At 35.4% G+C, this 21,348-nt stretch overlaps 1 long non-coding RNA gene across 1 annotated transcript in view; it reads right to left on the minus strand.

The window, feature by feature from the left end:
* LOC125100936 (uncharacterized) overlaps positions 1-21,348 on the minus strand; it is a 67,834-nt gene that overhangs the window by 24,634 nt on the left and 21,852 nt on the right. Inside the window, exon 2 of the long non-coding RNA XR_007127702.1 lies at positions 18,875-18,923. This is a non-coding gene — a long non-coding RNA (uncharacterized LOC125100936). The remainder of the gene's footprint in view (positions 1-18,874; positions 18,924-21,348) is intronic.

A 21,348-nucleotide genomic window follows, 5' to 3' on the forward strand; every position in this document is an offset into this window, starting at 1 on the left:
GGAGATTCCATAATCTGGCGTTTGCAAGATGAACACCCAGGAAAGCCAATGATGTCGTTTGAAATCCTCAAAGCTGGAGAGACAAGGGTGTAGATGGCAGGCCAAGTCCCAGGAACATCAACAGCGGTAGATCCAGGCCTCTGCTCAAGCAGTCAGGCAACTCTCTGCCTTTTCCTCACCTTCAGGCCCTGCAGATTGTTCAGTGCGCATCCAAGATGGGATTAGTCGCTTTAATCATTCTACCCATTCAAATGCTAATTTCTTCCAGAAACACCCACACCCAGAATAATGTTTAACTAGATACCTGAGCATCTGGTGGCTCACTTGAGTTGACAGATAAAATTGGCCAACACAATCTTTGATTAACAGCTGGGGGCCAGAAGATTATTACTTCTCCATTTCTCTTCCCAACAGACAATCAAAGCAAGTTAAAGTTCTTTATACATTCTCATGGGAGATGAGCCCATGAGACTGAATTGAGGCATTTGATCATTGTGGTGGCAAACTTGATAATGCAACTTGGTATTTGCTCTCTCCCCTTCCCTGCCACCGTCCCCTGTTCTATCACTTGCAGGCCCAGAAGTTTGCATTGCCAGATGCTGATGTAGCACACAAGCATTCCCTGCAGGCTCTAAACCCAAGCTGAGAGAAGTATTTTTTCCTGATATGAAGTATAAACCCTCTTACTGTATAAAATCTGTTCATAGTAATCCCTCCTCTAATTACATAACATTTAAGATAATATAGGAGATGTAATCGTACGACTTATTCAAGAACCATGTGAACTGCATTGTGTGGTAATACGATTTTACACAAATGTGAGTGCCAGTATAAAATCTTCCAACTCTGGGGCACTTTCTCCAGTCATACATCATATACTGTGTATGAAGTATGAATATCTGACAAAAGATCTGAATTTCATCAGATCCATATGTATAGATCACTAGTCAATCTGTATTTATTTATTTATTTATTTATTGTCAATCCATATTTTAAACATAAGTAAAGTTTAATATCCTCATTTATCTGTTGAATTGAATTGATTGTATGCTCCCCTTCTTGGAGACATACACCTAACTACGGAGACAAGTGTTCTAGAAGCTACAGTTGATGCCTACCTATATTGCAAGAATTCCCTCCAGGGTAGTGGTGAAGTTTTCAGACGTCTCTGCTCCACAAAGAAGGGGACAGTTACAGCTCAATAGATGGGAAAATAATCATAAATCATGAAAATTTTATTTGCCTCCTGAAAAGATAGAAGGCAATGCTTTAAGGCAGAGGATCCTTTGCGCAAAGTATTTAATTTCTTATTCAGCATTTAAAGATAAATTGTTCATTTTGAGAAAAAGTATTCTATTAAGTGTGTATCATCTATCACTAATTTCACATTTTAAGTATAGCTATTAATTTAAATCTCAATTTGAAATATTTTCCATTACACATGTATTTCTTAGGGATTTACTTAAATTATATTTTGTCTATCAGATATGAGTTATCACCTGCAACTTTACATTTTAGCATTTAAACTGCTATTTTTCTATTCTATGAGAAGTAATGTTATTCTGCAAATTTTAGTATTTATAATTATATATACAAATATATTTTTCTGTAAAATAGTAAAATTAATATGAATTGATATATATTTAATTCATAATAACTTTTGCAAATATTTGGGGAAAGTTTACCTCAGAAAATAGGCAAAATTCTAACAGCAGCATATTGGCTAAAGGTCAAAAAAATCACAGATTATGTAAATATTGTTGTTTGAAGTTATAACTTAAATACCTGTTATAAGTAAGTACATTAAAAAGTTTGATGGGGGTGCCTGGGTGGCTCAGTTGGGCCTCTGCCCTCAGCTCAGGTCATGATCCTCCAGTCCTGGGATCCAGCCCTGTATCAGCCTCCCTGCTCAGCAGAACTTTGTTTCTCCCTCTGCCTCTCCCACTGCTCATACTCTTTCTCTCAAATAAATAAAATCTTTAAAAATAAAAAAGTTTGAGGGACGCCTGGGTGGATCAGTTGGTTAAGGGTGTGATTCTTGATTTCTGCTCAGGTCGTGATCTCAGGGTTGGGAGATAGAGCCCCATGTAGGTCTCTGCTCTCTGCTCTCTGCTCTCTGTGCTGGGCGCCCAGCCTGCTTGGGATTCTCCCTCTCCCTCTGCTCCTTCCTGACTCAACGTGTGCTCTCTCTCTCTCAAAAAAAAAAAAAAAAAAAAAGGTTTCATGTCTAACTTGAAAATAATTGTATATGAACAGATATTTCACTCATAACCTTCAATTAGCAGGATTAGTGTAGTTCTTTAAAAAAAATTTTTGTTCATTTTACATCCTTCCAGTCTAATATGACTCCCCTAATGCAGCCAGTTGTAGTAGTGTTTTGACTAGTAATATACTGTAACATTTATATTAACTCTTCAGGAAAGACGGTTCTAAATTAGGCCACTCTCTTGGCGTAGGATCCCAAGAAAGCACAGCCTGGCAACATCTTATATGCCATTATTTCATCATAGATTCGAATTCCAGGAAAACAAGAATGAGAAAAAAGGGGTATGAGGCAGAGGTGTATCAGGAAGAGAGCATAATCCAGTTGTCACTGTTTACTATCAAGCCAAACTGATTACTTGTCAAAGGACTGTTTTCTAAGAGGCTATATAAATTACCATTTCTCCAGACAGTCCATACAAGAAGAAGGGAGAATTTACGTGCCAGCTCTTATTTCCCATTGAAAAAAATTCTCTCCTATCACTCCCAGTTGGACATGCTTGGGTTCTGAGTGGGTTCTATAGCCTCTCATGATTCAGCTGCAACAAGGAAGTCCTGGGGAAGTTGAGAAGCAAATGACACAGCCGTGAGGAAATGTGCTGTTGCATTATAGCCCTAAGAAATTGGTTACCTTGGGACGCCTGGGTGGCTCAGTTGGTTGGGCAGCTGCCTTCAGCTCAGGTCATGATCCCAGTGTCCTGGGATCAAGTCTCGCATCAGGGAGCCTGCTTCTCCCTCTGCCTCTGCCTGACACTCTGCCTGTGCTCACTCTCGCTCCTCTCTCTGACAAATAAATAAATAAAATCTTTAAGAAAAAAAAAAAGAAAGAAATTGGTTACCTAGAGGTAGTAGAGCATAGCCTATGCAGTGTTAATTACAATAGTGGTGGCTGGGTTAAAATAAGAATGTCTGAGGAAGTACCTAAGAGTTGTCTGATATAGTCACCAATCATATATAATTTTTCCCCTCACCTAAAATTAATTGCAAAATTAACACAGACTTATTATAGAAAAGTTGAGTATTTTATAAAGGAAAATATAACCAAAAATTACTGTTTCTATTTTGTTGAATTCTTTTTGCAAAATTGTAGTTTGTCTCATTACTCACATAATGGATGTCTGATTTTTTCTAAAATTATTTACTTAATGTATATAAACACACAGTCTCATTGTAAAATTAAAAAAAAAAAAAACAGAAGAAATATATAGAATTACAGGTGAAGAATCAACCTTTACATCGCAAGACTTCCTGACCCTGACCCAAACCCTTATCCTTGTCAGGAATGAGAGTTTGGTGTAAAATTCAACCAGATCATTTTCTGTATATACATGTGCAGTTATATATATATATGCATGTATAAATGTAAATATATATAGCATATAATTTATATATTTTTATTTTTACATGAGTAGGATTACATGTACAGTATTGTACTATGACCTGCATTACACACTTAATTAAGTCTTGGATCTATTTCCATGTGAGAATATACGGAAATATGCCAATCTTTTCAAGTTTTAAAGTATTGTATCATATGAATACACGTGAGTTTCAGTCCCTTTTTAATGAATATTTCAGTAGTTTTCATTTTCTCACCATTGCAAACAAATTTGAATAAACTTCTTATACATGTGTATTTATATATATTATTATTTAGCTGTATGGGTTCTGGAGACAAATCTCCTGTGTTCTAATTCCAGCTGGGCCACTTCCTTATTGTGTGACCTTGGACAAGTAGAAAAACCTCTCTAATCTCAGTTTCTTCATTTGTAAAGTAATAATAGTATTCCCTTCATAGATTCTTGTTGTGAAAATAAGTGTTGAGGATTCAGAAAATTCCCACACGCAGCAAGCAAACAATTCATGCTAGCCATTATTTATGTGCAAGTATTTCTGTAGATATATTTCTTAAATGGGATAGATAGTTAGAGGGTATATGCATAATACATTCAGTAAGGATACTGACAAGTTACCCTAAAAGAAGGCAATTTAACTGCCATTAACAGTGTATGAGACTGTCCATGTCCATACATCTAATCCACATTGGACTTTAGCAAACTTTAAATTTCTGTCAAATATAATCGGCAAAAAGATTTTTTATTTGCATATTCCTGGTTACTAGTAAATGTGCTCTTATTTTCATAGTTATCAGTCTTTCGTATAGTCATTGCTATTTCTTCTATGAACTGCTTGTTTGTATCCTTTGCTCCTTTTCAAGTTGGGTCATCTCATTTATTTGTGGGTACTTTTTATATGATATAGATATTAAAATTTGTTACATTTGTAGTCAGTGCTTAAAGCTTTTTATGATTTCCTTTATTTTGAAAAAATTTTAAATTTCATACACTCAAAATTACCAATATTTCCATTATCTGGTTTCTGTGAGCCTGACTTAGTAAGGATTTCCCTACATAAGGTTATGAAAAATATATTTTCTTCTAATATATTTAAATTCATTGGTTTCACTTAATGCTAGTTTGTCTTGAAATTTTACTGTGTATGGAGTAAAATAGCTTCAGGAGTTTTTTATCCTGTTTCATTGATCTATTCATATATTCATGTAACAGTTTCACATTCTGTTTTATCCTCATTGTCTCTTTAATTTTTAAAATAATTCTTTTATTTTTTATTAAAATGACACATTCTCAATATAAAAAGTTTAAGTAATAAGGAAAGTAGAAATAAAAACATCACCCCAATTCCCACTGTTTAACAGATTTTCATTGACCACCTATTTTGTGACAGGCACTGCTCCAGAAACTGAAGATCTAGCAGTGAACAAACCCAATAAATTTTCCTGCCCCAGTGCTTATATTTTAGAGGGTCATAAATCATATTTTACACTGGGGTAAATACCACCCCAGACATCTCTTTACACAAATATATAGATGAAAAGATACTTGGATACAGAAAATATATTACAATGGGATTACACAGGCTAATTCAAATAAAGTTAATTTTAGTGGCATTTAACAAAGATGAAAGGTCCTAATGTGGCAAAAAGAATAATCAAAGCGTAAATGTTTCTTGATCTCCAAAGATATTAAGGGTTTTTGTTTTTTTAAATTAACATATATGTATTATTAGCCCCAGGGGTACAGGTCTGTGAATTGCCAGGTTTACACACTTCACAGCACTCACCATAGCACATACCCTCCCCAATGTCCATAACCCCACTACCCTCTCCCTACCCCCCTCCCCCCCGCAACCCTCAGTTTATTTTGTGAGATTAAGAGTCTCTTATGGTTTGTGTCCCTCCCGATCCCATCTTGTTTCATTTATTCTTTTCCTACCCCCCAAACCCCCCACATTGCATCTCCACTTCCTCATATCAGGGAGATCATATGATAATTATCTTTCTCCAATTGACGTATTTCGCTGAGCATAATACCCTCTAGCTCCATCCATATCATCGCAAATGGCAAGATTTCATTTCTCTCTCCAATTGACGTATTTCACTGAGCATAATACCCTCTAGCTCCATCCACACCATCGCAAATGGCAAGATTTTCATTTCTTTGCTGCATAGTATTCCATTGTATATATATACCACCTCTTCTTGATCCATTCATCTGTTGATGCACATCTAGGTTCTTTCCATAAAACTATGGAAAACTATGGCTATTGTGGACATTGCTGCTATAAGCATTCGCGTGCATGTGCACCTTTGGATCACTACATTTGTATCTTTAGGGTAAATACCCAGTAGTGCAATTGCTGGGTCATAGGGTAGCTCTATTTTCAACACTTTGAGGAACCTCCATGCTGTTTTCCAGAGTGGTTGCACCCGCTTGCATTCCCACCAACAGTGTAGGAGGGTTCCCCTTTCTCCACATCCTCGCCAACTTCTGTCATTTCCTGACTTGTTAATTTTAGCCATTCTGACTGGCATGAGGTGGTATTCATTGCAGTTTTGATTTGTATTTCCCTGATGCCAAGTGATGTGGAGCACTTTTTCATGTGTCTGTTGGCCATCTGGATGTCTTCTTTGCAGAAATGTCTGTTCATGTCCTATGCCCATCTCTTGATTAGATTATTTGTTCTTTTGTTGTTGAGCTTGATAAGCTCTTTATAGATTTTGGATACTAGCCCTTTATCTGATAGGTCATTTGCAAATATCTTCTCCCATTCTGTCAGTTGTCTTTTGGTTTTGTTAACTGTTTCCTTTCCTGTGCAAAAGCTTTTGATCTTGATGAAGTCCCAGTAGTTCATTTTTCCCCTTGCTTCTCTTGCCTGTGGCAATGTTCCTAGGAAGAAGTTGCTGTGGATGAGGTCGAAGAAGTTGTTGCCTGTGTTCTCCTCAAGGATTTTGATGGATTCCTGTCTCACATTGAGGTCTTTCATCCATTTTGTGTCTATTTTCATGTATGATGTAAGAAAATGGTCCAGTTTCATTTTACTGCATGTGGCTATTCAATTTTGCCAACACCATTTGTTGAAGAGACTGTCTTTATTCCATTGTACATTCTTTCCTGCTTTGTTGAAGATTAGTTGACCAAAAAGTTGAGGGTCTATTTCTGGGTTCTCTATTTTGTTCCATTGATCTATGTGTCTGTTTTTGTGCCAGTACCATACTGTCATGATGACAGCTTTGTAATAGAGCTTGAAGTCCAGGATTGTGATGCCACCAACTTTGGCTTTCTTTTTCAATATTCCTCTGACTATTCGAGGTCTTTTCTGGTTCCATATAAATTTGAGGATTATTGTTCCATTTCTTTGAAAAAAATGGATGGGATTTTGATAGGGATGGCATTAAATGTGTAGATTGCTTTAGGTAGCATAGACATTTTCACAATCTTTGTTCTTCCAATCCATGAGCATGGAATTTTTCCATTTCTTTGTGTCTTCCTCAATTGCTTTCATGAGTACTTTATAGTTTTCTGAGTACAGATTCTTTGCCTCTTTGGTTAGGTTTATTCCCAGGTATCTTATGGTTTGGGGCTCAATTGTAAATGGGATCGACTCCTTGATTTCTCTTTCTTCTGTCTTATTATTGGTGTAAAGAAATACAACTGTTTTCTGTGCATTAATTTTATATCCTGACACTTTACCGAATTCCTGTACAAGTTCTAGCAGATTTGGAGTGGGGTCTTTTGGGTTTTCCACATATAGTATCATATCATCTGCGAAGAGTGATAGTTTGACTTCTTCTTTGCCAATTTGGATGCCTTTAATTTCTTTTTGTTGTCTGATTGCTGAGGCTAGGACTTCTAGTACTACGTTGAATAGCAGCAATGATAGTGGATAGCCCTGCTGTATTCCTGACCTTAGCGGAAAAGCTTTCAGTTTTTCTCCATTGAGAATGATATTTGTAGTGGGTTTTTTGTAGATGGCTTTGATGAAATTGAGATATGTGCCCTCTATCCCTACATTTTGAAGAGTTTTGATCAAGAAAGGATGGTGTACTTTGTCAAATGCTTTTTCAGCATCTATTGAGAGTATCATATGGTTCTTGTTCTTTCTTTTATTAATGTATTGTATCACATTGATTGATTTGCGGATGTTGAACCAAACTTGGTAGCCCTGAAATAAATCCCACTTGGTTGTGGTGAATAATTCTTTTAATGTACTGTTGGATCCTATTGGCTAGTATTTTGGTGAGAATTTTCACATCTGTTCATCAAGGATGTCTATAATGTCTATAATTGTCTATAATGGTCTATAATTCTCTTTTTTGACGGGATCCTTGTCTGGTTTGGGGATCAAGGTGATGCTGGCCTCATAAAATGAGTTTGGGAGTTTTCCTTACATTTCTATTTTTTGGAACAATTTCAGGAGAATAGGAATTAGTTCTTCTTTAAATGTTTGGTAGAATTCTCCTGGGAAGCTGTCTGGCCCTGGGCTCTTGTTTGGAGATTTTTGATGACTGCTTCAGTCTCCTTACTGGTTATGGGTCTGTTCAGGTTTTCTATTTCTTCCTGGTTCAGTTGTGGTAGTTTATATGTCTCTTGGAATGCATCCATTTCTTCCAGATTGCCAAATTTGCTAGCGTGTAGTTGCTCATAATATGTTCTTATAATTGTTTGTATTTCTTTGGTGTTGATTGTGATCTCTCCTCTTTCATTCATGATTTTATTTATTTGGGTCCTTTCTCTTTTCTTTTTGATAAGTCTGGCCAGGGGTTTATCAATCTTATTAATTCTTCCAAAGAACCAGCTCCTAGTTTCGTTGATTTGTTCTATTTTTTTGTTTGTTTCTATTTCATTGATTTCTGCTCTGATCTTTATTATTTCTCTTCTGCTGGGTTTAGGTTTTCTTTGTTGTTCTTTCTCCAGCTCCTTTAGGTGTAGGGTTAGGTTGTGTGTTTGAGACCTTTCTTGTTTCTTGAGAAAGGGTTGTATGCTATATATTTTCCTCTCAGGACTGCCTTTGTTGTGTCCCACAGATTTTGAACCATTGTGTTTTCATTATCATTTTTTTCCATGAATTTTTTCAATTCTTCTTTAATTTTCTGGTTGACCCATTCATTCTTTAGAAGGATGCTCTTCAGTCTCCATGTATTTGGGTTCTTTCCAACTTTCCTCTTGTGATTGAGTTCTAGCTTCAGAGCATTGTGGTCTGAAAATATGCAGGGAATGATCCCAATCTTTTGATACCAGTCGAGACCTGATTTATGAATTAAGGCTTTTTTTTTTTAATCACTCTAGCTTGAGGAACTATTATTAAAATCATTGAGTTTGAGGTCACTGTGGGTTGTTTAAATTTCATGTGTCACTTTTAGTCATTGTTGATTGACTCCCTAGTAATAAACAGAGGAAACCAGCATGCTTAGAAGCTTCCTCCTGTCTCCCTTTTATCACCTCCCAATTCCTATTGGTGTTTACTTCACTTCATCAACTAAAATAATATATATGCTCTATCCTCAGACATAATATCCATAATGTTTAGTTTTCTCTCTGTGTTTAAATAGTTATTACATTCACTAGAGTTATTCAACCACAGTCTCCCCATTCCTGAGTTTTATTTTGATTATTTTTGTTTGTTTATCTGTCTGGATTTAATTGAACTGCAAATCTTCCCTGGGTCTCCAGCTTACCAGCCTATCCTGCAGATCTGGACTTGCCAAGCCTCCCTACTAACATGAGCCAATTCCTTTCAAGTCTCTCTCTTTTATTCTACTGTAGAAATATACATAAATGTGTTATTCATTCACCCATTAAGGGCAATTAGATTGTTTCCAGGGTTTCATGATTTACGGGACAGCAGGACCATGTGTATATCTCTCTGTGCACTTGGGCAAGATTTCCTACAGAACAGAGAAGTCGGTATGGAATTCCCAGTTTTTAGGATAAGAACATGTCCAGCTTTACTGTATATTGACAAATTGCTCACCAATGTGGTTTTGTCAAGGAGGATTGCATTCAGCAGCAAGCTTAAAAAGACCTAACTACCACAGCTGATAACGTTTGCAATTCTTTTGTCTTCCCTCCTTGGTAACAGGATAGTTGCTGCAGCTCCAGCTCAGCTCTTGAATATTCTGATTCTTTAGTGTGTAAATCAGAAAGAAGGGTGGATGGGGAGAGAGACAGCAAAAGTTTTCACAGGAATACCCCTGGAGTATTTTGTGTCTCATTGGCCAGAAAAGTTTCATATGGAGCTCCTTTCTGCAAGCACAGCTGAGAGGGATGGGACAAGATGGCCATGTTTGAAGTAGAGTAGTCATGAACCCAGCTTTTGTTGTCCTGGATAGAATTGGACTTCTGTTCTTTAGGAAGAAAGCTGGATGGATATTGCAGAAGCAGCTAACAGTGTCTGCTATAGCAGTTGTACACATTTATGATCCTATTAGCAGACTGTTTCTTTGCTTTGTGTTGTTGTCGTTGGTGTATGCGTGTCTGTGTGTTACATGTTAACATATTAAGGATTTGGTAGGTTTCTTTTTTCAATCATTTCGAATTTTATCTATCTGTTCTATGTTATATATAAACCCAGTTGTTGACATTGGCATTTTCCTGATAGTAAAATAGGCATTTTTTCCTGTTTAATAACCATCTGGATCTCCTCTTCTGTAAACTGTATTCATGTTTTGTCCTCTTTTGCTGTTTTCTATCTGTCTGAGGAACTCTTTATATAACCTAGATATGAAGCATTTTATTAGCTGTATGCATTGGTAAATATTTTCTCCCCATCTGTGACTTCTCTTTTAATTTTATTTTGATGTCTTTTATAGAATATAAATTTTTAATTTTAATGTTATCAAGTTGACAATATTTTTCCTTTGGACCTGGTTTATGAATGCCTCCCTTACCCTGAATTCCTAAATTCTTCTATATTGTTCTAAAAGTTTTAAAGTTTTGCTCTTTTCATTTAAATTTCATTCATTTGGAATATATCCTTATAAATAGTCTGAGGCAGACATTTTATGTTTTCCCATGTGCCTAACAATCGTTCCAGCATCAGTTTTTTGAGTTGTCTGGTCTTTTTGCACTGAATTGTAATGTCATGCCTGTCATATTCCAAGTTCTCACATATGTGTATTTGTTCCTGTCACTGCATTTTGTTTATTAGTCTATTAATTTATTCCTGAAATAACAGCATAGTTTTATTAATATGTCATTGGAGTATCAGTATCTAGAAGGGAAATATCAGTGACATTGATTTACGTATTGCTCGAATAATGTTAAGGCACGTTTCAGTCTGATTAGCAGTGGCATACGATATTCTCTTGATATGGGTACTTGCTCTTCCATGCAGAAACTTAGCCTGACCCTCATATTAATTCCTGTTGTCTGGGTGTAGACACTACTGGATTCCCTATGCAAATAATCTTCTGATAAGTATGTGAGTCTCCCTAATCTATACAGCTGTTATTTCTTTCTTACTTTATTCCATTGGTTAGAAACTCCAGAGTAATGATGGTTATTGGTGACATAATGGGCAATATTTGCCTAATTCTAGTGAGAATTTTATAATGCTCAAATGTTATTCCTCAGATAAACCACCCTTGACCATTACATATTTTTTTAAAATAATGTTTGATTCAGATTGTCAACACTTTAAGACATTTGCATGTATACTCAAAAGGGTGGTTAAACCCATAATTTTTCTTTCTCTTGGTTTTCTAGGTTTAGTATACAGAATATACTAACTTTATAAAAGTGCTATGTAATTTCCTTTTTTTCAATTTTTTAAATCATATTTTGTTGAAAAGAGGGATTTTTCTGTCCTTTGAAGTATTGGTAGAACCTGCTTCTAAGAGTGTCTATGCTTGGTGCCTTTATTTTGGATAGCTTTTTGCCTGCTGATTCAATTTCTGTGATGACTGTATCCTCAGATACAGGTTTACTCTTCTCGAGTTAATTTAGGTCATTTCAATCTGTATAGAGAATTTTCCATTTGTGTTTTAAAATTTATTTTTATAAAATTTTAATGATTTTCTTATGATTTTTGATATTTTAATTTGTACCATATCTATAATTATTTTATTTTCACTCCTGATACTATTTACCAGTGTCTTCTCCTTGCATTACTGATCAGCCTTTCAGAGGATTATCTATTTTATTATCAATCATCCTTCTTAGTGGCACTCAATCTTCTCCAAGATCACCTCAGGCTGGGAACAGAAAGTAGAGGATGGAGCAAATAAGTGATTTCTGTGTCCCAGGACTAGAGTGGCCTAGATCACTTCTGTCCACATGACTTTAACCCAACTGTAAGACTTCTGAGAAATGCATTTTACTGTTATTTCTACATGCAGACTATACTCATCTCCTCCCAGAGAAGACAACTGAGAGTCCCTTCCAGTCAGTGCATTCAGCTCAAAGTCCAAGATATCCAATGAATGTGCAGTCTTCTCCAATATGTGAATAGTTGTCTTCTTCTGAAATGAAACTCTATGATCTGAAGACACAACTTATCTTTACCACCCATCACTGCCAAACATGCATACACACATCTAATGTAAAATAATGGATCATAAACTGAATTAACTATAATAAAAAGTCTGATCAGTAAGGGGGAAAATGGAAGGCATGTAGCAGTAGCTAGTTCATAACCATCTTCAGCAACAGGTTTCCAAAATCACTGCAGAATGGGGAGAAGGTCTGAAAAGTCACAAATCAAAAGAGTTAACATACCAGACCTAGAAGTGGCAGATAGCTTTTGGAAATATTCCAATGGCTAAAAGTCAACTCTGTGATCCCAATAAAATTCTAAGAAGCCTATGAAAGTATTTTAGTTGTGTGTCAAGAAAGAAAAGGAGAAAATGGATATTGATGAGCTCTAGTAGTCCTTGTCATCATAGTGAACTGATCATTTTATTAAGTAATCACTTTTTTAATCCTAATAATGATCTTGCTATTACGTGTTTTTTCTAATATCAGTATTACTCTGCCAGATTTATTTTGGTTAGATATTTTGTGTAACTGTTTTTATCCTATTACTCTTATTCCATTACTTTCAATCTTTTGAGATTATTATATTTTAGGTGTGATTCTTAAAAAAAAAGTATAGCTTAAACTTATATTCTAAATCCAATAAAATCCAATCTGAGAAGCTCTGTATTTTTCAGATTAACTTAATCCATTTTCATTTTTACAACTTTCATGTGGGAAACAAGTATCTTCAAAAGATAAAACTATCATTCAAGATTTATTATGAAATAAAGACATTTTTTCAGAAAAAGAGAGAGGGTTTACTATTTGCGGAACTTCCTTAAGAGAACTGCTAAAGGGGTGCCTGGGTGGCTCAGTGGGTTGAGCCGCTGCCTTCGGCTCGGGTCATGATCCCAGGTCCTGGGTTCGAGCCCCACATGGGGCTTTCTGCTCAGCAGGGAGCCTGCTTCCTCCTCTCTCTGCCTGCCTCTATGCTTACTTGTGATTTCTCTCTGTCAAATAAATAAATAAAATCTTTAAAAAAAAAAAAAGAGAACTGCTAAAGTATGTGGGATGCAAGAAGCAATGTCTGCATGGAAAAAAAATTGGTAAATCTGATTAAACACTGTAAAAAAATGACCAATTTTGGGGTGCTTAAAAACAAGGAGGACCTAAACACAATATAATTAAAGTATATCAAGCTTCAACTATTTCAAACTTGAATTTGGGGGGAGCTGAATAGAAATATTTGTGGAAAATATGGGCTGTGGACATAGATTTGGCAACTACTAATAAAGAGGGAAGAAATCACAGGAGTATTATTGGATGAAGCCCTTCCTCTAGTTGGACATGAATCTAACTCTGGTTAATACAACAAGGTAGAATACAGCTTTAATGAAAGGACTCAAAGTATACAATGGCTCAAATGCAGTAAGTTTATTTTTCTCACACATAAATAGCCCAAGAGAGCTGCAGGTTAGTGGCTAGAGCTGGAAAGGATTCTGCCTCATGCAGTCATTCATGGGCCCAGGCTGAAGAAATAACTTCTTCCACAAATAACTTTCAGGGTCACCCTGATCATCAACATCTAGCCTGTGAAAAGGAAAGGACTATGTCTGAGTATGTTGTACTTTCTCAGTGCTTTATGGAGGCACATGTTGCTAATATGTCTCAACATATCATCCATATGTATCGTCCATAATGAGGCATATCAACCTCATATGCATCGTGCCATGATTCACTGAGAAGGGCACAACACCACTTCTATGGTAATCTTGCCAAAAATGCCCAACCTCAATGTAATTGTGAGAAACACAAAATGAGACACATTCTTCAAAATAACCAGCCAACACTCTTCAAAAGTGCCAGGGTCATGAAAGATAAGGGAAGATTGAGGAACTCTCAGATTGAAGGAGACCAAGGAGACATGACAACTAAATGCAACGTGTGATCAGTTACTGGTGATTTTTGAGTAACATCTATAGGTTAGTAAATAGTATTTTCTCAACATAAATTTCCTGCTCTATAATTGTCTCGTGGTAAGATATTAACATACGAATAGACAGGTGAAGTAAATACAGAAATTCTTTGTAATATTTAATAACTTTTATAATCCTGAATTTTTTTCAAAATACAAGATTTTAAAAAGAAATGAGTAAGTAAATAGTCTCATTTTGTTTCCACATAGATAGACAGCTGTTATCAGAGATAAAAAGGATTGTGAAGACCAGGTAGGTACCACTACCCTTTTTATTTTTTATCTTATACATTAAGTACCATTAGATTAGCTTCATCAGTATAAATTTATTTATAACTAGAGTGTCCCCTACCCTTTTTGGAGGACGGTGAACATATACATCTGCTCTTGCATCAGATTACAGAGCCCCAAAACGTTGGTTCCTCTAAACCACCTTTTTCAAATTTACCCTTCCTATCCTTCCCTAGCTAATTTGCGCATTTGTGGAACTATCTTAAGCATCATGAAATCAATCAAAAGGACACTCCTTTTAAGGTCCATCAGATTCCCCTTGTTTTGTGGTTGTTCCTTTTGATTTCCTTCATTTGAGACAAGGAAACTGATGCAAGGAAATTTCTATGAGATAGTGCAAACCATTCGCAACTTTTTTTTTTAAAAGATTTTATTTATTTATTTGACAGAGAGAAATCACAAGTAGGCAGAGAGGCAGGCAGAGAGAGAGGAGGAAGCAGGCTCCCCGCTGAACAGAAAGCCCGATGCGGGACTCGATCCCAGGACCCTGAGATCATGACCTGAGCTGAAGGCAGCGGCTTAACCCACTGAGCCACCCAGGCGCCCCCATTCGCAACTTTTGAAAAGAAAGTGAGTACAGGGTAGTGTTTCTTTCCTTTTTATTTTTTTAATAATGCTAATCCAAAAGCATTATCATTATAAATACAGCATGCTCCTAAGAAGGCAGGCAAACTATGGGCTGTCTATATATTAGGCTGCTAAGTGGCATTTTCCTAACTCAGAGCCACTCTCTCCTGACTGTTCCATTCATCAAAAGTGTACTGGATTCAGATTTAGAAGACTTAGGTCTTGTTCCTGATTTGCCACTTAGTAACTATGAATTTTAGAAAACTAATTTCTGTCTATACATCTGTAAAATGGGGATAACAAGAACTGCTTTGCCCCCAGGGTGTTATAAGGTAGAGATGAGATACAATATATAACAATTTCATAAATCCTTATATAGATTACATTTTTACATGATCACTAATGGTCTTAGGATCAGAGTGACAAGGTCTGACCCAGGGTGTTTTCTTATTTCTGACATTACCTCATGCTGTTGGCCATGGTTGTTGACCTTCAGGGCACTGCGCCAGAGATACCTTTCTGTGTTTTTATTCTGTTCCTGGTTTCCTGCTAGGATATTTTTTTTTTACTTTTGTTTTTTAGTAAAATTTCATTCTTTGGCAAATGGATTGCAGTTTATTGTGATTTTTTTATTTTTTATGTAACAGATTTTGGTCATTTATAAATCTATTTTAAATTTTTAAGTCAATTCATTTTAAAATGATTAATTTAAAAGACCTGTAGAAATGCTCAAAAGTTGCTTTTTCCTTTGCAAAAAAAGAAGAAGAAGACGAAGAAAAGAAAAGAAATCCATTGCTGCATCTTAGTTATTAAAAAGTGGTTTTTTGGCAAAATTTTGTTAATATGAAGAGAAAACATTATAATGAAGGAAACAACCTAAATTTCAACATGTGATCCATGGTAATGAATAACAATATGTATAAAAATCTAATGATTAAATGTAATGAAAAAATATATGAAAAACATTAAGTTCCCATGCTCACATATGTTCCTTTATTTTCAGATCACTACTGTAGAGTTACTGGTTTACTCAGACTTTCCCTAGGAAACAGTCACCATCTGCCTGATTAGTCTGTTTCCTTGGTATCCTGCCCATTCTAGCTATTTAAGTTTCTGCTCTATTTCAAGAAATGCACTCATTAGGATGGTCACATCTGTTATCATTTGAAAAGAAATACACGTATTCATAAAACATATAATAGATATTGATATTTTATTAGCTATAAACAGGAAAGCTCTCCTTTCAACTACCTTGGCCTTAAATGCTAATAAAGGATGGCATGTTCTTTAAGGTCCCTCCCTGAAATTCCACAAATCTAAAATAAAAAAGGAGTGCTGAAATGGCAAAACTATAACTTATACATTTTCATTATATACATGTTTATGTGAAAAAATGCCATCTGTTAAAAATAGTGTACTGAATACTAGAAGAGAATAATAAATGTGAAACAGGTATATTAGTCTATTGTGGTAACTTTATATCTGGATATTTTCTAAAGCTCTTGAAACAATAGGATACTATCTTACATATAATTTTTTTCCCTAAACTTTCTAGAATGTTTGCTCTATATGGACTGGTGTATATATATATATATTCTCCCCCCACACACACTAATGTGTACAAGTAATGAGACACATAATAAACAGTTGACTCTTAAGAGAATTCTAAGATGGTCCTCCAAGATTCCTGACCTCTGATGTAGGTATATCTTCTCTACTTATTCACTCAAATACTAATCTATGTATTACGATGTAGGGATCTTACAGATGCAATTAATGTCCCTAGTCTGTTGACCTTAAGATAGGGGGGCCATCCTGGTGGGCTTGACCTGATCATATGAGTCTTTATTTTTTTTTTAAAGATTTTATTTATTTATTTGACAGAGAGAAATCACAAGTAGGCAGAGAGGCAGGCAGAGAGAGAGGAGGAAGCAGGCTCCCTGCTGAGCAGAAAGCCCAATGTGGGGCTTGAACCCAGGACCTGGGATCATGACCTGAGCCGAAGGCAGCGGCTCAACCCACTGAGCCACCCAGGCGCCCCTCATATGAGTCTTTAAAAACAGAGTTTTCTCTGCTGATCATAGAAGAAGTCAGAGAGACATATCCTGACTGGTCTAGAAGAATGTAACATTCAGGTTGTGGATAAAGGCTGTTTGGCAAGGAATAATGGGCAGCCTCTAGGTGCTAAAAGTAGCCCCCAGCTGAGGGCCAGCCAGAAAGCAGGGACCTCAGGCCTTTAGCCACAAAGAACTGAATTCTTCCAACAACCTGGATGAGCTCTGATGAGAACCTGAGCCCTGTAAGACGTGTATCCCCAGCCAACACCTTGGTTTTAGCTCAATGACATTGAGCAGAGACTTCAATCATGTCGTGCCTGGACTCCTGACCTACAGAACTGTGAGTTAATAAGTTTGTATTGTTTTAAGCTGCTACATTTGTGATAATTTGTGATACAGCCATAGAAAACTAATATATTGCTTTACAGATGGAATTTAGTATTTGTGGAAGAAATGAATAAAATTTTGATATGCTACATAGTAAGAGTAAGATAATTTTATAAAAAGGGCAAAGCATAAGATTATGTAGATAAATAGTAGAGCGTGAAGCCAACTGAAGACTATGGAACAACTTCAGTGCCCTGATCTGCTTTCATACTGCCACCTCTCTATGTCACCCTTGTCCCTTAAATTTGTTGTGCTATGGCAGCTGCTCACTCCAAGCAGTACCTGTGCTGGAGTCTGAGGAGATTGTAGCTAGAGCTGTAGCCAGTCAAGGCAGCATACTCACCACAAAATTCTTGTGCTTTTAGAACTAAGTTCTTGATATTTTTAATAACCACACATCTTGTCTTATTCCTATACACTTATGTGACATGAATATGTCATCTTTAAATAGAAAATAAATCTAAAATTAAAATATTAATGATAATGCAAGGAAAAAACATGTATAATAATATCTCCATTAATATTTTAATTTTAAGTGAAGGAAGCTTATAGTAAATTAGTCTAAAATCCCATCTCAAATTTATTTTGAATATAGTTGAACTAGAACTTTTATATATATTTGTAGTATGTGAAATAAGATTTATTTCATTTAGAATAACGATACTATTAAATTGTTAAACTTGCAATCAGTATTCTGGAGGTTTACCCTACCTCCTTTTCAAATATGGCATATCAAATTGGATAAGATTCAAGAAAATAGGCAATCCATGCTCTTAGAAATCAGTAAAGTTTCAAAGAGCCATCAACAAAAGTTTGACCTTAAGTTGCCAGAAAGAAACTAAATCAGTGCTGGGTGGCTTGATGTTACATATAAAATGAAGTTACAGGATCAGAATGGATTTTAACAGATGATACATAGCACCTTTTTAAATATTTTTGGCTTCTGTAGTTATAGAAAGTTGATACCTGTTGGTCTGAACTGTATTTATTTATATACCACTGCTTTTCAAAAAAAGATTTGAGGGGAAAAGGTAAGTCATTCATAAAGTAAAGATGAATAAACATAAGTAAAACCCATCATTAAGGATAACTAAAGAATAATTTCTATTCTGGTCTTCTCTGAATTTCTCTCTTTGTACATTTATACGTTAATTCACTTGTGGTTAATTCCTTAGCTTGATCTTATCTGTCATTATGCAAATATTCATACTGCTTTGATTTTATTAAAATAAGCTTAATAATTGAAAAAGAGTGTAATCTGAGCTGTTATTCAGTCTAGATCTACCATTATGCCCTACTGAACAATATCTGTTTTGATTGGTTGTTACCCATGCATCACTAGTAGTCAAATATATTGACTATACCTAGATATTAGTATCTTCAAATAAGCCTAACCTACAGAGGCAGGTAATGAAAATAATATAGCAAATATGAAGGTGTTTTGAAATATCATTTAAAACAGGTATTATCAATATTGCATTTAAATGTATTTTGTTATCCCATAGTACTGGAAAGCTTACCTTTTACACTGAGGGAATCTAGCATAAAAGCAGCTTAAATCAAAGAGATCTTGAAAGGAAACCAAAACATTTTTTGGATAATATCAGAACAAAGTGAACATAAAAGCAAGAAGTACTGCTAGAGACAAAGAGGGAAATTTTATAACAATAAAGAGATTAACCCACCAGGAGAATATCATAATTCAAGATTTGAATTCACCTAATCATATAGCTTTAAAATAGATAAAGGCAAAAAGTGGGGCACCTAGGTGGCTCAGTCAGTTAAACACCTGACTCTTGATCTCAGTTCCATTCTTGATCTCAGGGTCATAAGTTCAAGTCCCACACTGGGCTCCATGCTGGGTGTGGAGCCTACTTGAAACAAAAATATATAAAAAGCAGAAAGTCATAGATCTCAAAGGTGAAATATATAAAACCACAAGCGTAATAGGATACTTAAAAATCTTCTCTCAAAAACCAATAAAACTAGTAGACAAAATATCACTATGGGTGTAAAAAATTTAAACAAGACAATGAACAAACTTGAACCAACAAGCACAGATAGAACACCACATCTAATATTTAGAAAACAAATTCTTTTCAAGTGCCTGTGCAATAAAAATAAATAAAAGGCTCAAAGATCAGAAACAAAGCAATAAATAAAGCGATAAAATAAAGCAATAAATCAATAAATAAATTTGCAAAAAAACCTGCTATTTGCAAATAATATGATCGTGTACATAGAATATCCAGAAGCCTACATATCAAAACAATCCCAGATGAATTGTAGAGCAAAATGTGAAAGGTAAATTGTAAAGCTTCTGGAATAAAACATAGAAGAATATATTCATGTCTTTGGAGCAGGCAAAGCTTTCTTAAAAGGGACACAAAGAGCAATAAATGAAAAGGAAATAAAAAGATATACTGACCTACATTAAAGTTTACAATACCTATTTACCAGAAAACACCATTAAGAAAGTATAGGCAAGCTATAGGGTGAGAAAATTAATTTGTTTATATATTTAATGAATAACTCAGATCCATAATATATAAAGAGCTCAGACAAGTAAAAAAAAATGACTGATAATCCTATAGATAAATGAACAGAAGACTTAAAAAGCCCTTCACAAAAGAAAGAGTATATCCAGGGGCACTTGGGTGGCTCAGTCATTAAGTGGCTGCCTCTGGCTCAGGTCATGATCCCACGGTCCTGGGATTGAGTCCCGCTTCAGGGTCCTTGCTCAGCGGGAGGCCTGCTTCTCCCTCTTCTACTTTCCCTGCTTGTGTTCCCTCTCTCGCTGTGTCTCTCTCTGTCAAATAAATAAATAAAATCTTAAAAAAAGAAAGAAAGAAAGAAAGAAAGAAAGAAAGAAAGAAAGAAAGAAAGAGTATATCCAAATGGCCAGTAAATTATGAAGACAGTTGTAACCGAATTATTTGTCAGGCTGATGTACATTAAAACCATAAAGCTACAGCACTCCTCATCTCTAACACTGTTAAAGATAAAAAAGGGGCAATATCAAGTGCTGGTGATGATGTGGAAGATCTGAAACATTTCCAGTTCACTGAGAGTGTAAATTGGAACAACCACTTTCTTGGCATAAACCCAACAGAAACATGTGCATCTGCTCAACAAAAGACATGGGGGAAAATGTTCATAGCAGCACTGTTTGCTGTAGATGCAAACTGGAAACAAGCCAAATGTCCATCGACAGTGGAATAAATTATTCCCTATTTGTAGCAGAGAATACTGAATGGCAATAAAAATTAGTGAGCTATAATTGCCACAATGTAAATAAATCTCACAAACAATGCTGAGTAAAAGAATCCAGATATTAAAGAGAAAACTGCATGAGTCCATTGACTTAGGTTGAAAACTGGTGAAATGAATCTGGGCTGTTGGAAGTCAGGTTAGTAGTTACTTCTGGGGTCAGGAGTGTAGGAACTGGAAAGGGGCTTCTGAGATTCTGCTACTATTCTATTTACCAATCTGGTTGCTGATCACTTAGGAGTGAAAAATCGACTGAGCAGTAGAACTATGACTTATATACTTCTGTGCACCTATTATATGTCAGTATTACCTTGTTAAAAAACAAAACCTCACCAACAAAAACCCTCAGAATAAGAGCAACTTCACTGACCTGTTTCTGTACCTGAAAATGTAAATTGACTAAAAATTGACATTTAAAAAGATGGTTAAGGCTACTGCTAAAAGTTCAGATAAAACTACCTAAGCACCAAATATCCATTTGAAATAAAAAATATGCCAATAATTTACAGATCTCTCACTCACACCCACACATAGAGTATCATTCCTTTTCTGCAGTACCAGAGATGATTATTTATAATTATTTAATATTTGATGACAATTTGTATCTTAAACATAGGACTGAAAATATTGCTATTATTTTTAAAAGATTTTTAAATATTTTTTAAAATATTACTCTTATTTTTTAAAGATAAGATTTTTTAAAGCTTATTTATTATTTGAGAGA

Source organism: Lutra lutra, chromosome 5 (genome assembly GCF_902655055.1).
Source record: "Lutra lutra chromosome 5, mLutLut1.2, whole genome shotgun sequence".
NCBI lineage: Eukaryota > Metazoa > Chordata > Mammalia > Carnivora > Mustelidae > Lutra > Lutra lutra.